General features: G+C 46.9%; 2 long non-coding RNA genes across 3 annotated transcripts; one reads left to right on the top strand and one right to left on the bottom strand.

Annotated features, from left to right (window-relative positions):
- Positions 1 to 789: 789 nt before the first annotated feature.
- LOC121143636 lies at positions 790 to 5,250 on the bottom strand. 2 transcript variants are annotated; one of them, XR_005880909.1, is made up of 3 exons: positions 5,164 to 5,250; positions 2,109 to 2,199; positions 790 to 1,009 (listed from the first exon to the last, which is right to left on the bottom strand). It is a non-coding gene; the product is annotated as an uncharacterized LOC121143636 (long non-coding RNA). The 2 variants fall into 2 exon arrangements; XR_005880908.1 differs by having other exon boundaries at positions 2,109 to 2,156.
- Positions 5,251 to 8,884: 3,634 nt separating this feature from the next.
- LOC121143471 lies at positions 8,885 to 11,211 on the top strand. The gene is made up of 2 exons (XR_005880656.1): positions 8,885 to 9,055; positions 9,833 to 11,211. It is a non-coding gene; the product is annotated as an uncharacterized LOC121143471 (long non-coding RNA).
- The last annotated feature ends 1,125 nt before the right edge of the window (positions 11,212 to 12,336 follow it).

The following is a 12,336-nucleotide window of genomic DNA, read 5'->3' as shown; positions in this document are numbered from 1 at the left end:
ACTGAAAGATGGTACAGAGACACCTCAGGGTTCCTTGCTAACACAGAACCCATACTTCTTGGCTCATGGATGCTATTGCTGTAAGATTTATTATTAGTGTGTTTCACAGGTTGACATATGGAGGCCTTGGCCAGGAGAAGGAAGCTACTGGAAGTCTTACCCTCTTCACTATATCCTTGCCTTGTTGGGACTGTCCTTTAAGTCTCAAATCCAACTTTCACTCTGTTGACCCACAAAGGACAGAGATAGTAGAAGGTGAACCATAACACATGTAAACCATGCTCCCCCTGCCTGGGACTGGGAGCTCCATACTAGCATCCCTGCGCTGCTCCCCTTCCCACAGGTGACTCTAGTGTTCAGCTGTGACTGCAGCTGCCTCCCTTCCCGTCAGGGTTCCATATGTGGCTGCTAGTACATAGGGGTGGGAGAGGTCACATCTCTGGAATTCCTTTCCGTTTTGAGTCAGAGGAACCTGCAACTGTTGCTTCCCAGGGCTTGGAGCCAGAGTTAAAGAGGAGGTTTGATCATGCTTTTGTGGTACCTCCTCCTGGAGAAAGCATCTGAGGGCAGTGGGGTTGCTAAGGACCACATGTCCACTCTGTGTGTACACATATGCAGTTGTTATGGGACTTGCCTGGGGAAACATGAAAAACATCATTTCATCCCAGATAGAGAGGATATCAATAAACCAAAGAGAGTGTTCATCTGAGGAGTGATCCAATAGGTTTGTGGAGATTGTTGACAGGAGTATGGGCTACTCAAAGATAGCCATGTTGAACGTAGTCCCAGCCCAGTCAACCTTTATTTCAGATATAGTGGTGATTAGTATCTTGGGGAGAGGAGGGACCATGTGAGGATGTTGGGGAACCCTGTCTCTTCTAAGCCTGGTGAATTCTTCCTATTCCTCCATGCAGGAACATTAACAGGCCAGATCTCATGAAGGTCTTGTGTAGGTGATCACAGCTACTCTATTTCAAATGGGAAGGGTCCCGTCCAGTAGAGAGACCATCTGCATTACAATGATATAGTGTTATTATATTGCACATATACACATATATTTATGCAGTATATATCATTGTAATATATACACATGTTACACAGTATTTATTATGTGATATATATGTGTACATATATATATGTATATATGACACACACATGCATATATTTCACTTATATACACCCTGCTATATAGTTCCTTAAGTTCAAGCCTAAGAAACCCAGTCCCAAAGTGACGGATGTGGAGCCTTCAGGAGGTGATTAAGGTACAATGTCTCCTCTATTCCCCTAGCATTAACAAACCAATAGGTTGTCACAGGACTGGCTTGGCTAGGACCCTCACTTCCTCTGGCTGGCTTACTGTGTCTTACCACATGACATCCTTTGCTATGCCATGATAGAGCTTGGCTGAGCAGAGAAGATGTCAGCTCTATGCTCTCATACTTGTTAGCTTGCAGAACCAAGGGCCAAATATAGCTCTATCCCATATAACTTAATAAATTGCCTTTCTCAGGTACTCAGCCATAGCCACAGACATACCCATCCTTGTAAACAAGTATCTGTTATACATCTATGTTCTGGTCCAAATACTGAATGTTCTGGAAAGATGTCAGATGAAAAGATACCTAGGAGAATCATGAATGTCTGTCTGTATGAAGGGCTGTTGCCATGGCAGCTCAGCACCCTTGGGCAGTCTCCTAATGAAGAGTTATTACTTCTTAGCTAAAACACATCACAGGGAATGGATTAGTCATCAACTTGCAGAGAGATACAACAAGTTATTTTTTTCTTTCGATTGCTTTTGGATGTAAACACGCTGATCTATGTGTGACAATTCATGCCCACGTCTGACTCACTCACCCCCACTCTTTCGTCACTGAGCTAGCGAAGGAAGGCCTGAGAGGTCTCTATTGCTCCCAGGGACCTCTCAAACAGAGGCGTGGGTGGCAACTCAAATGCATCCTGTGGCAAGAGGGTTTTAGGCAAGACATGCCCAATGAGGATATACCCTGGCTCCTCTGAGCTCCACATCAGAGCTCAGGTCCTGGAATGGCTCGTTGTTCACGAGAGCTTTGGGAGGAGGTGCATCTCATGTAATAGGGAGGACCTACCTCTGCCCCTTAGGTCTGGCCATTGTCCTCTCCTGGTCCTCCTATTGTCTATGGCCAGAGGAAAGGTGACAGGATTAGAGAGACTTCTGAGCTGTGTGGAAGGAAGGCTTACATTTCCCTCTTGGGACTTGGAGATGTGTGTTAGCTGAGAAACTTAACCCATTTTCACTGTGGCTTCTACATTCCTAAGATGTCTTTGTCCTCCTCCTGCATCCCAGCCCTCAGGCCAGCTCCCCCACCCCTGCCTCCCCACCCTCCCACCACACACACAGATGAGTATCCCACTGCAACATCCACACACAGATGAGTATCCCACTGCAACATCACACACGGATGAGTATCCCACTGCAACATCCACACATGGATGAGCATCCATCCCATTGCAACATCCACACACGGATGAGTATCCCACTGCAACATCCACACATGGATGAGCATCCATCCCACTGCAACATCACACATGGATGAGTATCCCACTGCAACATCCACACATGGATGAGCATTCATCCCACTGCAACATCCACACATGGATGAGCATCCATCCCACTGCAACATCCACACACGGATGAGTATCCCACTGCAACATCCACACATGGATGAATATCCCACTGCAACATCCATAAAAGAAACCCAGAGAAATACTCCACATACTCATGAGCTCCTGTGGGGATGAAAACTTTAACTCAACAAATCCATAGGAGTCACCATTGATTTGTGGGAAAGATTTTCAGGTCACATATTTGTCATAAATAAAGTATGTAAGGTAATTAACAATAGAAAAATTATAATAAATAATTAAGATAGTTTCTCCTACTTTTTGAAACCACAGGGTATGTGGAGAGAGAGAGAGAGAGAGAGAGAGAGAGAGAGAGAGAGAGAGAGAGAGTAGATGAACATCTCTTCTAGTTTTCTTTCTGTTACAGTAAAACAGTTTGGCCAAGGGGGCAGCTGGAGAGATGGCTCAGCAGTTAAGAGTACTAATTGCTCTTACAGAGGGCCAGGGTTTAGTTCCCATCACCACATCGTGGCTTACAACCATCCACAGCTCCAGTTCCAGGGAATCTGACACTCTCTTCTTGCTTCCACAGGCACCAGACAAGCACATGGTGCACAGACATACAAGCAGGCAAACACTCATTCACATAAAATATCTAACATATATATGCATATATCTAACATATACATGTATATATATATACATATATGCACTTATATCTATATCTATATCTGTTTTTTTCCCAGCCAAAAATAACTTGGAACGGAGAGGATTTATTGGTTGTATACTTTCAGGTCACAATTGGTCACTAAGAGAAATAAGTGAAGGAACTCAAGCAGGAACCTGAAACAGAAGCCATAGACTCTATGACTTTATGATACAGAGGAACCTGAATGCTCACCTCACTCTCTGGCTTGCTTACTCTGGTACTCAGCTAGTTTTCTTATACGAACCAGGACTACCTGCCTAGGCATGATTCATAGTAGGCTGATCCTTCCCACATCTATTATCAATCGAGACAATCCCCCCAAGACGTGCCCATTGACCAATCTGATAAAGACAGTCACTCAAGTACAGCAATGCAATGCAGCTCCCAACGCTCCTATCAAGTGACTCATAACTGGCCGTAACTAATTCCAAGGGATGGAGCTCTCTTTCTTGGCCTCCGTAGGCACCTGAACATTCATAGGCATACTTACGCACTGATCTACACACATCCATACATAAACAGCAGTTGTAAGGTTGTTTTTAAAGATTCCCTTTTCCTGGGAACAGAAAAGGAAAAACTGAGCTAGTGTATAGAAAGAAAAAGCATTGGATCTGAGGCTTCTGGCCAGCAAAAGGATTCAAGACATCACCATGTCACTTGTGTCTAATGGGAAATCGCATCATCTTGGAGGTTTGCGGAAAGACTTGATGAATAAGATCACGAGGAAAAACCTTACAAGGCACAGTGGCTGTTGCCATTTGTCCTCTGTCTACTCTCTGCCTGTAAACTTTGCCTGATAAGAACTTTCAGGAAAGGGGCCCTAGATTCTGTCTGTCCCCGACGGTCCTTGGCTTACACTCAAATGGCAAATTGTGTGGAAGATAAGGAAACCAGTTGCTTCTTTAAAGTTAAAAGAAGACTGGATTTAAAATGTCATTTTAGATGACATTTTATAGATGGATAGATCTATGAAATGGATGGATAGATGGACAGATGGTTATAGGTGGATAGATGAGAAGTTTTCCCACACCCAGACACCCCAAATAAACCATGTTATTTAGCAAATGTCCATGGGGGGAGGGGGAGGCAACCAAACAGATGTTTAGAGAGTGAAGAAAGGGCTGAAGATGTCTGGAACATTAAGACTTCAAGTCTAGGAAGAAAAGATGACCCTATGGATGACCAGAGTTTCACAGAATCACAGTGGGAATCACAGTACTATTCATGCTAGCCCTGGTGTCAGGAGCCTACATCATTCTCCAGTGCCTACTGGCTTCTCTGGGAAAGACCAGAGAGAAGCTAAGCCACACAGATGGGAACGGAAGGGCTCTCAGGGGGGAGAAGTCCACAGGAGCTCTGAGCTGAGTCCAGCTAACATCTACTCCCCAGTTTTTATTAATTTTTTACTGTGTAGCCCTGGCTAGCCTAGTCTAGAACTTGCTATGTAGACCAGGCTGGCCTCATAAAAATCTACCTTCCTTTGCCTCCCAAGTGCTGGGATTAAAGTCATACACCACTAGGCCTGGATGGCTTTTCTTTAAATTAAAAACTATGTACCAAATGTTTCAGAGCTGCTTTCTTCATTTTTCTACCCTGCTTTTTGGTTCTTCCTTCCTTCCTTCTTTGCTCTGTCCCTCCCTGCCTCTTTCCTCCCTTCCATTTCTCTCCCTCTTCCCTCTACTGTGCTTCACCCCTCCCCACGTTCTGCTCTGCGTCCCTTCCCTCTGTCCCGTCCCATCCTCTTCTCTTTAACCACCCTGGTCACTAAACAAACACCCTGTTAAAGACAAGCCCCACAGTCAACTTCACATGTCTCCCAAGAGCTTTCCCAAAATCAAGACCATATTAACTAATCATAGTAGTCCATCACTTCTCTCCGTGGGGACCCAACACTCTGACTTGGGGCACGCAGCACAGACAGGAAAGAGGCAGGGCAGCCAGCCTCACAGGCACAGCGGCCATGATGTCATAGTGGGAGAAGACATCAGGCCTCTTGGGCACATAGTCTCCACAGAGCATCACAGGTCATGGGCCTTAGAGCCTGGTCTTGGGTCAGGTGACCACACTGACTCTCAGATGACAGAGCATCTTGGGTCTGTGGGTCACAGCTGTGGCTAAAGTTTAGCCTATACAGTAGAGGAACTGATGACTGCCATGTCACTGAGATGCTGAGCATCAGAAGCAATGAGTTGCGGTCCTCTCCTCAGCATCTGTAAGGGGGGGTCTCACTCATCATTTGTGAAGTGGATTTATTTCTCACTCACTAGAGAAAAGTGGGGTTTTGTTTCCTTCCCCTGGAATTGTCCCCAGTATGTGACGGTTTGCAGGACATGGGCTATTTTTGATCTCTTTATCTTAATCTCTGACATGATCTGGTAACCTCCGGATGTTCTCCATTTTCCCACAGCACAGCCCAACTCAATCAACAGGGGTTTTTTTTTTTCTTTTCATTATTTGAAACTCGGCAGCTTTTCCTGGTCTCCTGCCCCACAAGGCCTCGAGCTTTTCCTGGTGTGTCATTACTTGGTTGTTTGTTTTGCACGTGCAGGTGTGTATTGTGTGTGTGCCTGTGTGGGAGCACATGCATGTGTGAGTGCAGGAACATTTGTGCGTGCCTATGTGTGTGAGGGCCTGCGGGTACTGGGAATCATCCTTGGTTGTTCTTCACCTTGTACCTTGAGGCAAGGTCTCTCAGTTGAACCCAGAGCTTTCCCTCACAGCTAGTCTACCTAGCCAGCTGGCTCTGAGGCTTCCTGGTGTCTGGGCCCAGTTGGCTTCTACATGGGTGCTGGCGGGCCTCTGGGGTCCTCCTGCTTCTGTTTGTCCACTGAGCTGGGGAGGGTTGCTGCTGTCCTGCAGCCAGCTTGGTGTTGGCTCTGGACATCCTCACTCTTCACCTCTCCTGCCCTTACTGAACACGCCTAAGTTCTACAGCTGAATCATCTTTCTGCTGGAAAAGCTAGAAAAGTTTCAGTTTCATGAACCTGGACTCTGATGAGTACCCACAATCCAGGGCCTCAATGTCTGGGGTCCCTGTGGGCACTCAGAACCATCTTACCTCCCAATTGTCAATAGCCCCAAGCTTCCATTCTTGAATCTACTCAGATTCCTAAAACAATTGGCCCACAAAACTCCTCATGTCTTCTGCTGCTGTTGGAAGCTAAAAGCCATCAGAGGTCCACTGTCAAAGGCATGCTGGGTAGAAACTCCTCTCTATACACCATTTGCAATTCCAATATGGGAGGCAGAAGGCCAGCCTATGCAATGTAGGGAGCCAGACTTGAAAATTACAGTGAAGAACTCAGTAAACACATACACAAAGGATTTCTTTGTGGTAGAAAAGACATGATGGAGATAAGTGGTACTTCTGAGTAGAAATATTGACTTTAATAAAAGAGGGATTCAGAAATGTTTTTATGTTCTCACTTCCCAGTATTTCTTCTTCCCAAGATGTCTTTCAAGGTTGAGATGCTGTGGAAAGCAAACATTTTCTCCTGAATTTGTAGGGGAAGCCAAGGCATGAGTTTTGACAGAGACGGTAGTGCTATGGAATAATCTTTTTGTACACTGTGAAGATGTGTCGCTCTAATCGGTTTAAGAGAAAGCTGAATGGTCAATAGCTAGACAGGATTTTCAGGCACAGGGGATGCTGGGAAGAGGAAGAGCTGGGACAAGAAGAGACGTGGGAGACGCAGGAAAGCAGGATGGACATTATGTAGATGAGGTAATCAACCCTCTGGGCAGCACAAGGATGGATAGAAATGGGTCGATTTAAGCTATAAGACATAGCCCAAAACAAGCCTAAGCTATCAGCCAAGCCTTCATAATTTATAATACATCTCTGTGTCATTCTTTGTGAGCTAGCAGCCCAAAAAGAAAATCCATCTACACAGCGGCTCATGGAGAAGTGACATGCTAGGATTGGCCCTCAGCCCCTAGAGTTTCCGGCCCACTGAGACCAGAAATGTGGAAAAGGAGAGAGAGAGAGTAGTTAGTGGTTTGTTGTTGTTGTTTGTTTTGCTTTTTGTTTTTTTGATATAGGTCTCACTATAGCCAGAATAGCCCTAGCTGACCTGGAATTTGTTATGTAGACCAGGCTAGCCTCCAACTCACAGATCCACCTGCCACTGCCTCCTGAGTACTAAACTAAAGGCTAAACTTGTCTATGATAATCTCTAAAAGCAAACAAGCTAAATGAATACTTCATGCCACCTTTTGTTCCTCCAGGACTGCTGCTGGAGAGCCCCACTCTGCTCCCCCCTCTTGTGAACTCATCCCTGCACTGCAGCTGGCTCAGCATCCAGCATCTGGGGTGTGTTGTTCCTGAATCCCAGTGTTTCTGTTCTCCTAGCCCTAGCACTGCTGGTAGCTGGGCCCCATCCTTCCCTGCAGGATGTGAAGATGCTTCTCATCCTCTAGTTGAGTTTGAGCCTTGATGCTTGCTCACACATATTAGAAAGACTGCCGGAGGGCACCTTTACTCTTCCTTCAGCCTGGACCCTGGTGAGAACAGGGCTCTGAGCTCCCACAATGCCAAGGACAAGATGCTCCAGCCACACAGCAAATTTTGGAGTCAGGCCACATCCCTAAGTGGTCAGTTGAGTTCTGCCCTAGCCCTGCTAGCCTAGTTAGGCATGAATAACCATCCTTACCTCATCTGTTTATATGAATTTTGTCTGTTGGAGTGTCATGCTACTTAGAGTTGAGGGACTTCCTTCTGCCTCAGTTATTTTTAGAGAGTTTCTTTTTCCTTTCTGGTCTTCAAGGCCTCCTAGGCCTTATGTTTGTGCCTGGCTATGTCTTAGAAGTACTTTTCACATTTAAAATGCTCAGTGTGGGTGGGGGCAGGAGGAGGTGACAGCAGGAGCTCACTTCAACATCAGAGACCCAGTTCTTTTCAGAACCTTTTCAAGATTGTCACATACTCTGGGACAGCAACAGGTTAGTTTGTCCCGTGTGGGACTTGAACCCTGGTGGGATTAGCATGGGTCCTTGGAGAGCAACTAGAGAGGGACAATGAAAAGCAGGCGACCTGAAGAGCAATAGTAAGATGGAAGACACCAGGGCTATGGGCCATGAGGTAGAGCCTTCCCTTGTTCGGATTCTTGTATCCTGGGTCACCTGTAGCCGCTTCCTCAGGGTCCCTCAGGGTGGCTTCATGCCATAACATATGTGGGAATATAACATCCACAGAACACATGACTGTTTCCTATGTGGTTGATAACATGGTTAATATTTCATCACCTGTCTGTCTACCTCATAAGATCAAATGTAAAGAGAATCACTAAGGGTTTGGGTTGGGGGAGGGGTGTGACTGTCTTCTGTTCCCAGCCACAGTGTTGGAACCTCCACAGAATGTGCGCCTGATCCTGGGGTTAACAACCTTGTTTCGGGGTTGCTGAGTCACACAGATTTTTCTCTTAAGCAGAGTGCAAGTGTTTGGAGCTCATCATTCAAAGCAAAGTTAATCCCCGAGGAGAGGAGCCTGGCTGAGAGCCCAGAGCCTGGTAACTGGAGCTGTGGAATGCTGGCTAGGAGGGCCAGTCGCTGAGGGAGGAGCAGCACGCTCAGTGTGGTCTACACCCTTCTAGACCAGGTTTTGGCATCTCCAGCAGAAGGACCTGAGAAGATAGGTGCTGGAGGGAGCAGAGCTCCCAAAGGTGTGCTCACCTAGGACCTCAGAGGGTCTCTTCACTTGGAAAAAGGTTCTTTGCGGATGTCACTATTCATGACCAAGTCACGGTGAGTTAAGCTGGACCTAAGCCAGAGGTCTGTGCTCTTACAAAGAAAGAGCACTTGGAGCAAGGGGAAGGAAGTCTGGTGACCATGGAGACAGCAATGGCCCGGGAGCAGCGCAGGGTTGCTGGCCATTGCCAGGAGCTGAGGAGCCGTGAGGAAGGGAAGTGACCCTGCTGGTGCTTCTCTTTTCTGATTTGCATTATCACCATGCTTCCAGCAATCTGCGCAAGCTCTGATTTCATTCTTGAACAAGAGACCAAGAACCTGGTCACATCCAGCACAGACAGACCAGGTCTCCTTGGGAGAAGAAGAAAAGAAAACCCATCAGCATTCCAAAGAGAAGCGCAATTTGTGCATGGTAACAGAAACATACAGACCTTAAGTATCCAGGGTGATGAGTTTTTAGTTTTTATTTTATTTTATTTTTTCAGTTCTGGGGCTGGGCCCCAGTGTCTCATACATCCTCAGCAAACATTCTACCACCGAGCTACATCCTCAGGCTTCTTTTCATTTTTTATTTTCAGACAGGGTCTCATGAACTCACCCAGGTTCGTCTTGAGCTCACTCTGTGCTGGTCTGAAACAGTACCTCACTCTAATCCCTAAGACTCCCTCACCCAGCTTTCTAGCAACCCACTCCCCCTGGTGAGTCTCTATTGCTTCAGGGTTTCACAATCTTCCAAAATTACTGTCACTAGCTAGGGACCAAGTGTTCAAACACGAGCCTGTAGGGAACACTTTACATTCAAATCATAACACTTGTGTATTTCTGTTCAAATAGGAGCCTGCGCCCACCAGGGTCTACATTTAAGGACAGGACAGCTGCCAACAGGAGGCTCACGCTCAGCGAGGAAGCTGGGAATGGCAAGGAGGTATTCTCTATGACCACTGTCACCTGTGGAGTGCCAAGAGGTTAAAGTGGAGACAAGATGCTTTGGGGAGCAGGCTGGCAGAACACATGCTCAGGGCTGACTCTTGCACCACCCCAAGGCCCAGCCTCATCCTGCATAGTCTGGGAACAGCTGAGGTTGGGCATGGCGGGACCTGATGTGTCTAACACTCTGCCCTGTTCACAGAGTCTGCAGGCAGAAAGGAATTGAGATGGCTCTACCACAGTATTCCACTGAGACTTCTGGGAGAGTCTGGGCCTGGGGCTGCTTCTGCATCTGCATCTTTAGGAAAACAATTTTTACTGCAGCTCAGCACAGCCAGGAGGTCTTGATTCTGCTTCCTTCATTTATTCTTGAGTTCCATCTGTAAAATGGGATGATGTGGCTGATGTAGCCTGCTAGGGCCCAGTTTGCAGCTGCCGTGGTGCTCTGTGGTTAAGGCGAGCAATGTGGGGAAGCACGGGATGAGCTTAAAGTCCGTGGATGACAAGGCAGTTTCCATCCCCCTGTCATTTGGATGGTGAACCTGGCTGCTGATGCCCTCTGGGATTGTGGACAAGAACAATAGGAAAGAACTTGGGGCAAAGACTATGTCTTCCTGGGTTAGACAGAGCTGAATCAGCAAATATCCACAAAGCCAAACATCTGTGCCTCTTCTTGGCTGTGGGGCACACAGTGGTGGCTTCTCACGGTTGTCTTCTCTGCCTGACAGAGGCAACAGAGTAGTGTCCAGGGGATGAAATGAAGAAAGACAACAATGCGCAGAGCAGACTCAAGGCAGCAGTGAAATGTCACACAGAGGCATGACAGCAACTGACTTGCTTCACTGACTAAAGACGGAAATGAAATCAACACAGAGACTGGAAGAGACGCAGAGTAAAACAGAGACAAAGAGACAGACAACAAGAAAGACAGAGACAGACAGGCAGAGAGATCGAGGAACACACACACACACACAGAGGTCAGTGGCAGGGGCAGGGATGTGAATGTGTCTTCACAGTGGAAAACAGCACTCACAGAGGTGGGTAAGGGTGACAGAGCTTACTTAGCCTAGCTGTGATTTGGTCCAGCCTGTTTCAAATAGGCAAACTGAGGCTGGTGAACCTGGTATATTTGTAACTGTTTGTTAAAGCTAATGGGGACTGTGGCTGGCACTGGAATCCAGTCCTGAATCTTGGAGGCAAAACCATGTCAACTTGTGAAATATTTTTTAAGTTAGCTCACAAGTGTTTACTGTTTGTCAGAGAATTAAGACTGTTTTTATATTGCATGTTTTACGGTGTCTATTGATCTGTGACCATGTGACTGAAGACCCCAGGGTGAAAAGGATGAATGTCCAAACTCCAGCTGAGAGAGAGATTGCTAAGAGAGAAAAGGGAACCAGAATCAACAGAACAACCAGCTGCACGCACACAAGCGCCACAGAGGCCTTAGAAATTAGCCCCGTGAAACACTTCCCAAATCAGGAGCAGAAAGAAATTCTAGTCCAGGCCAGAGCAAAGCCCCTGGAAGGAAGATAATGAGAACAGAGAAAAAGCAAACTCAGACAAAAAGAAATCTCTGAGACTCAGACAGCAGAACTTGGGAGCCCAGCAGGCAGATGACTTGGAGAGAGCCTAACAAAGGGAGGACAGCCACCAAGTGGACACTTGTAGGGGCCACGGCTGCAGAGTGGGGGAGGCAAGGAGCTTCCCCAGCCACAGAAGGTGGTCTCTGAGAGGATATGCAAATGAGAACAGGTATGGCATGGTTTACTTGGCATCCACTATTCCTGACTAGCCAAGGCACTGCTGACCTGAGAGGCCCGTGTGTGAGGCAAGAAGAGTGGGGTCAGGCACGTGGGACCATGAGAATAAGAAAGTTAACTCCATGAGACCGGAGAGATGGTCAGGAGTTAAAAGCACTGGTGCCCTTCCAGAGGATTTGGGTTCAATTCCCAGCACCTACATGGCAACTTACAACCATCTTAGGCCCAGCCAATCCAACACCCTCTTCTGGCTTTGGCAGGCACTGTACACTTGTGGTACTTATGTGCATGTTTATACATATGGACCAAACACACATGCGCACGTGCACGCACGCGCGCACACACACACACATACACACACACAATAAAGGCAAATATTTTAAAGAAAGTTCACTCTAGGACTCTGCAATCAATAAGTCCATCACACGGACTGTCCTGCACAAATCGCCTCAGCAAACCAAGAGAATCTGTCACCTGCAGTCAAAATTGAGCTGCTCCTTCCCAAGCCCCTCTCCTTTCCTTCCCTGCCAGTAAGAAAGGAATAGGGTGAGGGGAAAGAGGCTCTTGAGCTGCATGCTTGCTCCAAACTTCGTATCACAGGACTTTCCAAACCCCCCTCCATCGATGAGGCTTTAGAAGATGCAGCCT

The sequence above is a fragment of the Mesocricetus auratus genome, unplaced genomic scaffold, assembly GCF_017639785.1.
Source record: "Mesocricetus auratus isolate SY011 unplaced genomic scaffold, BCM_Maur_2.0 Super-Scaffold_100013, whole genome shotgun sequence".
In the NCBI taxonomy this organism is placed as follows: Eukaryota; Metazoa; Chordata; class Mammalia; order Rodentia; family Cricetidae; genus Mesocricetus; species Mesocricetus auratus.
The sequence above is the reverse complement of the archived record's forward strand: the minus strand, read 5'-3'. Positions and strand labels throughout refer to the sequence as shown.